Raw genomic sequence first — 8,975 nt, 5'->3', positions numbered from 1 at the left:
TGATCTCGGCTCAGGTCTTGATCTCAGGGTAGTGAATTCAAGCCCCACATTGGACTTTAGAAAGACCAGGATAATCATTTCAATAGATCACAAGGTTTACCCAACTCTTTGGGTCTCAATATTTAAAGACAAGTATTCTTGTGATTTGGAATACTTTCTTCTCCTGATATTTACATAAATAATAGTACATCCTGAATGAAGGGCATTGATTTGTAAATTTAGACATCTTTGCACACCCTTTCATTTAGAAACTGCCATAAAGACACTGATTCCAGAGTCATTCCATAAAACTAGTCCCCAAAAACAGCATTTTGATTTTGTTCTTACCTAGGAGGAAAAAAAGGGAAAAAAAAAATTACCTAGAACAACTATTTAAGAATCTTGCTTTTTGGGGCACCTGGGTGGCTCAGTCAGTTAAGTGCCCAACTCTTGGTTTCAGCTCAGGTTATGATCTCACAGTTTTGTGGGTTTGAGCCTGGCATCGGGCTCAGCACTGGCAGCCTAGAGCCTGCTTGGTATTCTCTCTCTCTCTCTCTCTGCCCCTCCCCCACTAGTGCACGCACTCTCTCTCTCTCTCTGAAAATAAACTTAAAATTTTTTAATAATAATAAAAAGAATCTTTCCTTTTGTTTTAGTGTTACATGATCCCCCACTCCCTCTTCCCCAGGAACTTTTTCTTGTACAGCATTCTTGTTTGTATAACATTTTTGTGATGGGTTTGCAGCCTTTGGAGGCTAAAAGCTGCACTCTCCATACTGATAAGGAATTTTATTTAAATATTTGGTTTTTATTTACATACTGATACTTACGATTTTTGAGAAACATAGCCTTTTACCCAAAGACCTATAATACGATTTTTTAAAAATAATATGAATACTGGTAGTAACTTTGGATTAAAAAAGTATAGGTTGTGAGTCACTTATAGATGTACTTTCCATTTGAAAACAAGATTTTTGGTGTGAAGTTAATAATGATTTGATTTCTTTCTCATCCAGAGGCATTTAAAAAAATGTCAACATCATAAAGCACATGAAATTTCATGGACCTTTTTACTTCTTCTCTTTCTTTTATTTTTTTTTAAACTTTTAACTATCACAATCTTGTTTTCTTCTCTTGACCTTAAATTACTTGGCATTAAGCATGCTTTCAATGGCTACATTGAATAGATGTGTTATGACTTGTTTAATCATTCCCCAAGTTCTGAGTGTTTAAAATGCTCTCACAATTTTTCAACAGAGTGAACAGTTGGATAATTATGATCAAATCATATCCCAAATGGACTTTTTCTATTAATTGATATTGTCACCCAAAACAAATACTTGTTTCAATTCTTCTCTACGCGAAGATGTTATTCCTTGATATTTTACTAGTTAGAAAATTCTATCTAATTGTTGTAGTCTTCTTTATTTGCCACCAAAATGTACCAAGTAGTTTCACTCCTTCATCTCTAAACTGTCCACGTCCTCTACCCACCGAAATATATTGAAACTGCCTTTTGTTTTACTTGTTAGTTCTGGTGAGTTTTAGAGAAACAGATGTGAGGCCCTGGGCCATGCAAGAGAAGATCCCAGAATATGAATCAATTTACAGTTTGACTTAACTGAAAACAAGAATAGAGGATATTTTTATTTTTAAATGTTTATTTTTGAGAGAGAGAGAGAGAGAGAGAGCGCGTGCGCGTGCAAGTGGGGGAGGGGCAGAGAAAGGGGGACAGGGATCTGAAGTGGGCTCTGTGCTGACAGCAGCAAGCCCAATGTGGGGCTCGAACTCACAAACTGTGAGATCATAACCTGAGCCAAATTTGGACGCTCAACTGACTGAGCCACCCAGGTGCCTGTGATATTTTTAATATGTGGTGCTTATTTGACATTAGCTGAAAAGAGTAAATTCTTCATCCCCAAATGTGTGATGTTTGCAAAAAGACTTTAGCTTGGGAATATGGCTGCAACCAGACAAACTCCCAAGCTATTCCAATTTGAGGACACATTAAAATTCTAGAATGGTGAACTATGCATGTACAGTAACTACAAATAGAGGACATCCTGTTTTTGTTTTGATTCAGAACAGGTAAAATTAATTTTTCAGATGATGGACGCTAATTTCCAAACTCCAGTCCAAGGTGCTGAAAAAAACTCTTGTCTATGGGGCACCTGCGTGGCTCAGTCTGACTCTTGATCTCAGCTCAGGTCACAAACTCATGGTGCATGAATTTGAGCCTCTTGTCAGACTCAGTGCAGACAGTGCAGAGCCTGCTTGCGATTCTCTCTCTCCCTTTCTCTCTCTGCCCCTCCCCTGCTTGCACGTGTGTGCACATACGCACATGTGCCAGTGCACTCGCTCTCTCTCTCTCTCTCTCTCTCTCGTCTGCTGACCACGTCTACCCAGATGGAACACTGGAATGTTGGGGGGAGAGGAGGGAAGCCACCCACCCACATGGACTCTGTTAGCAGATATATCACAATGGATCCCTTTTTGGACTCTTTAATATACCATATAAGACTTAATCTGCTTTTTTAAAATTTTTTTTAACGTTTATTTATTTTTGAGACAGAGAGAGATAGAGCATGAACAGGGGAGGGTCAGAGAGAGGGAGACACAGAATCTGAAACAGGCTCCAGGCTCTGAGCTGTCAGCACAGAGCCCGACACGGGGCTTGAACTCACAGACCACGAGATCATGACCCGAGCCGAAGTCAGCTGCTTAACCGACTGAGCCACCCAGGCGCCCCAAGACTTAATCTGGTTTAATAAAGTCCTGTTAAAACTCAGGCAATGACAGATGTTGGCGAGGATGCAGAGAAAGAGGAACCCTTTTGCACTGCCAGTGGGAACGCAAACTAGTGCAGCCACTCTGGAAAACAGTATGGAAGTTCCTCAAAAAATTTAAAATAGAACTATCCTATGACCCAGCAATTGTACTACTAGGTATTTATCCAAAGGATATAGGAGTGCTGTTTCGAAGGGGCACATGCACCCCAATATTTATAGCCGCACTATCAACAATAACCAACATATGGAAAGAGCCTAAATGCCCATCAGCTGGTGAAAAGATAAAGAGGATGTGGTATATATACACAATGGAATATTACTCGGCAATCAAAAAGAACGAAATCTTGCTATTTGCAACAATGTGGATGGAACCAGAGGGTATTATGTATGCCAAGCGAAATTAGAGAAAGACATATATGACTTCACTCATGTGGCATTTAAGATACAAAACAGGGGAACATAAGGGAAGGGAAGCAAATATAATATAAAAACAGGGAGGGGGACAAAACATAAGAGACTTAAATACAGAGAACAAGCTGAGGGTTACTGCAGAGGGTTTGGGGTGGGTGGGGGGATGGGCTAAATGGGCAAGAGGCATTGAGGAGGGCACTTGTTGGGATAAGCACTGGGTGTTAAACATAGGTGCTGAATCATTGGATTCTATTCCTGAAATCATTATTGCATTATATGTTAACTTGAATGTAAATTAAACAAAACAGAACAAAACAAAAACAACATGAATAAACCTTGAAGACATTGTGCCGCGTGAAATAAGCCATTAATAAAAAAGGTAAGTACTGTATGATTCCACTTGTATGAGATATCTGGGGTAGTCAAAGTCATGGAGACAGAAAGTGGGACAGTGGTGAGGAGAGCCTGGAGGAGGGGAGAAGGAGGAGTTTTCAGTGGGTACAGAGTATCTGTTTTGTAAGATATGAAGAGTCTGGAGAATGGTTGCACAGCAATGTGACTGTGCTTCATGCTACTGGATTCTACACTAAGACAGATTAATACGGTAAATTTTATATTTATGGGTAGTTTACCACAGTCTTTTTAAAAATTAAAAAAATGCTTTAAGTACATAAAAAAAAAAAAGTCCTGTTAAGTGAGTGTAGAATTGGTCCCTACGTCAGTGGATTGCAGCACTAACTAATGGTGTAAGAATTCCACCAATGTGTAAGAAGAGAGGCTTCCTTTGATCATTTCACACTATTAAAAGCCGTTGTAGGGGCGCCTGGGTGGCGCAGTCGGTTAAGCGTCCGACTTCAGCCAGGTCACGATCTCGAGGTCTGTGAGTTCGAGCCCCACGTCGGGCTCTGGGCTGATGGCTCAGAGCCTGGAGCCTGTTTCCGATTCTGTGTCTCCCTCTCTCTCTGCCCCTCCCCCGTTCATGCTCTGTCTCTCTCTGTCCCAAAAATAAACGTTGAAAAAAAAATTAAAAAAAAAAAAAGCCGTTGTAAGGTGTGCTCATGCCCAATAAGATCTCTTCTGTGTATACCAATCTGCTCACTGAGCTGTACTCTTCCACAGGAAAATGATATACTATTTGAGCCCTGGCAACATGCTAACTAAGCACTGCTCAGACAGGCGATTTACACATGCCATCATGTCTGGATGAGACAACGGTAAAACACCAAGACACTTTGGTGCGTAATTCTGAACAAGATAAAAATCTAGCTTTTTGAGTGTCTTTTTGTTTTCTTCCCCCTTTTGGGCTGAGAACCTTTTATCTTTTGGGGTGATTGGTGGTGGGAGGAGGTGTTGCTGCCCTTGGAACTGGTGACGGAGTCAGCCTGCTTCTCTCTCCTCTCAATGGGCAACACTTCCTTACAAACAGTCACGATCGTGTTAAAGGAAGCTTAAGTTCTCTTGGCCTGTACGACCTTAGTAGATGGAGAGCACAATTTTAAAGGAAGAATGAGTAACGTTGGATTCCTCTTCAAGAAATTGTAAACAGCGGGGGCCCCTGGGCTGCTCAGTCGGTTAAGTGTCTGACTTCAACTCAGGTCATGATCTTGTGGTTCACAAGTCGAAACCCCGCGTCTGGCTCTGTGCTGACGGCTCAGAGCCTGGAGCCTGCTTCGGATTCTGTGTCTCCCTCTCTCTCTGCCCCTCCCCGTTCATACTCTGTCTCTCTCTCTCTCAAAAATAAATAAAACATTAAAAATTTTTTGGGGGCGCCTGGGTGGCTCAGTCGGTTGAGCGTCCAACTTTAGCTCGGGTCATGATCTCACAGTCCGTGAGTTCGAGCCCCGTGTCGGGCTCTGTGCTGACAGCTCAGAGCCCGGGGCCTGCTTCAGATTCTGTGTCTCCCTCTCTCTGACCCTCCCCTGTTCATGCTCTGTCTCTCTCTGTTTCAAAAATAAATAAACGTAAAAAAAAAAAAAAAAAATTTAAAAAAACATTAAAATTTTTGAAAAAAAAAAAAGAAAGAAATTATAAACAGGAGCCAGCCCTTGAGGGGTGCATGGCTGGCTCAATGGGTGGAACATGTGATTCTCGATTTTGGGGTTGTGAGTTTGAACTCCATGTTAGGTGTAGAGATTACTGAAAAAAAAAAAAAAAATCCAGCCCTTGAGGGCAGCATAAGGGTCAAGCTGGCTTTCACCTATATGCAACAGTAAACTCTGAAAAGGGAGAGACTTGAAAGTTGTCTTGCTCCTAATTGCATTCCCCATGTTGAACTTGGAAGACATAGACTAGCAGACTGCATAGCTGGGCTGCCTTCTAGAAGAGAGCCATGTAAGAGGCGGATGGTGCCCTAAGCCAACCCATAGTTCCAGGGTACTGTGGCCTCATGGCTCTGCCTCAGGACACTGAAGCCATTCCGCCTGTGCTCATAACCTGCTAGGGCCACTCGTGTGTGACCTTGGGCAAGTTATTTAACCTTTCATTCAATGGGTATTTATTAAGCAGCTATTCTGTGCCATCCACTATACTAAGTGCTGGGGATACAACAGTAAACAAAATAGATGACATTCCCTGTGTGTGTGTGTGTGTGTGTGTGTGTGTGTAGGGGGCAATGGTAATAACGTTTCATGAGCTGGGTGCAGATGACTTGGGTTTTCAGTTTGTAAAAACTCATTGAGCTGTAAACACTTTTCTGTACTTTGAGTTTTTAGAAATCCATGGCCTTGAGATCATAGTAGTGTTAAATAATTATTTAAAGCATGTACAACTGTGTTTGTCACATAGTAAGCACTCAAAAAATAGTGGTTACTATTATTCCAGTGAAACTCCTTACTAGAGCAAACTAAGCCATCAGAGGATGTTTAAGAGAGATTCAACTGGCTCTGCTGCTAGGATTAGTACACAGAGCCCTCCTATAAACCACTTAGGTTTGGACCATGCATCTGTAGCAAAAAGCATGCCTTAAGATTAAAAAATAATAATAATAATCGGGCTCCTGGGTGGCTCAGTTGGTTGAGCATCAGACTCGGTTTCAGCTTAACTCATGATCCCAGGGTCGGGGGATCGGGCCCTGCATTGGGCTCCGGTGCTGAGTGTGGAGACTGCTTAAGATTCTCTCTCTCTAAAATAATATGATTAAAAAATTGAGATTAAAAAAAAAAAGAAGAGGCATTTGCTCACACTTGTGAACAGAAATGATGCGGGGCAGTTGGATACCACACAAAGGTTCCATACTTAAGGGACTGCCATTCATGGGTTTGTAAATTTATTATTTTCTGGCGGGATCCTGGTAGTCAGTCTCTTACTCTAACAAAACTGACATTAAGACAACTTTCTGACAGACGGAAGTCAAAGGTGTGAAGAGCACCATTTTCTAACCTGCAAAAAGATGCTGCATGGAAATACCACCCAGGAACTGAGAAGTTGAAGAAACTTCCTAGCGATTGTCCTCTAGAATAAATAGAGTCCTTGTGCAGCCGCCCCTGAGACTACAGAGCCCCAACCCCTGAGACTCCACTACCAGGGCCTGTGGTTCTTTTAATCATGGAAGTGAAAGAAATGCTTTCTGGTTTGCCCATCGGCCTTTGTGGTTCTGGATGATGGCTGAGAGACAGATCCTTTCTGGGGTTCCGACAAGTTGTGTTTCTGAGGGCAAGACACTGACCTTGTGATTTCATTGAGGCCCTCTCCCCTCTTAGCAAGACACCCTGTTTCTCCTGGTATAGTGGGGTCCAGCTGGCCTCATCTTGAGAACCATGATGCAGACTTCTAGGTCTCCAACCCAGCAAATCAGGTGGGCCCAGACATCTGTATGTTTAACCACCATTCCATGTGACTTTTCATGTTCAGGTGAGTTTAGGAAACCCTGTTTTAACAGGATTTCTAATTAAGGGACTAAAATCAGATTAACTCCAGCTCAGCCAGTCCCTTCATCTTATGGAGAGAAGGGGTGTGGGAGAGTGGAAGGCATGGTGGGGAGAGAAAAAGAAAAACCTGGAAAGCTGGATCTTGCCTCTGGCTCTTCCAGGCTGGGGGCGGGGTGGAGGAAGAGGCTGCTTACTGGGGTGGGTGGGTGGAGAGCTAGTGTGTGCAACCTGCTTGGCCTTGTGGGTGGTGGTGGGGGAGGAACAAGGTGCTATTCATGCAGCAGCCACAGGTCAAAGAGCAAAGCAGTCACAGCACTGTCTGCCCTCTGGTCTGGGACTGGGTCTGGATTGGGCCACTGGGTCAACACCCCAGTAAGGGGACAGGTCTTGTCTCATCCTACTTTAAGGACCAATGAAGCTCTAGGGACTGATGTAAGGCAGGCACGGAGGTGCTGTGGGTCAGTGACATAATGGGGGAACCAGAGACTAGCCATGAAATCCTGGACAGTCCAGGGGGGCTGCAAACGGTTCCCCAGCCCTGGGCTCCAGCCCTTGAACAAAGTCCCGGGTGGGACCTGAGTCTCGACTGGACTCTCACTGCCCACAGCCCCTTCAACAGGGGGCAGTACCGGTCCTGGAGATGGGTGGGGGCAGAGGGGCTGACCCAAAAAAGCATCATCCTCCAAGGACCTGTTGGAAGCCTCACCAGCCGGAAGAAAATTTTTCCGTTTCCTCCACCCTCTATGACCTTGGCTGCCCCAACTCAGGGGAGAAGTGGGCCTGAGCCCAGGCTACGAGGGGCCCCACACCCCCAGTTCAGGCCCTGGAACATTTCACCAGAGCCAGAGTCTGCGGCACTTCGGCAGTGCATCTCCCCCGGCCCAGCAGGCCCAGGCCAGAAGCACAGAGTCTGTGCGGGTACCCACAGGGCACCTGGTGGGGGTGCCACGCTGGCAGGACATTCTGCCATCATCTCCTCCTAAGAAGCCTCCTCCTTTCCTTGAAAAGAGGCATGCTGGTAAGGGTGGAGTTCTGGCTAAGAAACCAAACCAGTTCAGTGTGGATCACACTGCCAGTGCCGGGTGTTGGGTGAAGGAGCTGGCAGCTTCAGGGTAGGGGAAATACAATGGACCCAGAGTCGTGCCAGCTGCACACTTACTAACGGCAGGACCTTGGGCACGTCACTTAATTTGAGCCTCAGTTTTACCTTCTACAAAATGAGGCTAATGGCACCCACCCCCAAGAGTTGTTAGGGTTCAAGTTAAAGCCCTGGGAGTGCGTGCCGCTGTCCTCACTATCGCTACTGAGGGCCTGATCCCTGCCCTCAGGACAGAATGCGGAGGTGCCTGGGCCTCCCACCCCTTCTCCTTAGAGGCCAGCCTTCCTGTTCGTCCCCTGCACCCAGAGAACGTTGTGTAACCAGCTGTTGTTGGGGGGCTGGGGTGTCCTCCCCTCCAGACTCCAGGCACAACAGCTAGGAAGAGCAGAGTGACCAGCTGTGGTCATCAGGGAACAAGGTTCAAGACCAACAAGTAGGGCAGATTAGGTGGGAAGGAGGGGTGGGATCTGGCGGGGTCACCAGTAAACAGTTTACACAACAAAGGGGAAGGCCTTGGGCGAGAGAGGAGAGGCAGCGGGAACCCAGCCAGGTGGCCAGGGCACAAGTGAGGCCCCTCCTGGCCTGGGGAGCTCAGGGAGTCCAAAGGCAGCTGAGGGGCAGGGCCAAAGCCCAGTCCTGAGCCTCACCCCAAAACAACCTGGGCCCTCCTGGCACTTGCCCCCCACAGCTGGCAGGCCCAGCCTCAATAATGGGGGATGGGAGCCGCCTCTCCACCCTTGGCCCCCCTGGGCTGGAAGGGGAGGGGAGGAGAGCAACTGGAACTCCAGGCCCCTCTGAGGAGCTGGAGGGGACTCAAAAATCAGAACAAAA

Source organism: Prionailurus viverrinus, chromosome B2 (assembly GCF_022837055.1).
Source record: "Prionailurus viverrinus isolate Anna chromosome B2, UM_Priviv_1.0, whole genome shotgun sequence".
NCBI classification, from domain to species: domain Eukaryota; kingdom Metazoa; phylum Chordata; class Mammalia; order Carnivora; family Felidae; genus Prionailurus; species Prionailurus viverrinus.
Note: the sequence above shows the minus strand (reverse complement) of the source record.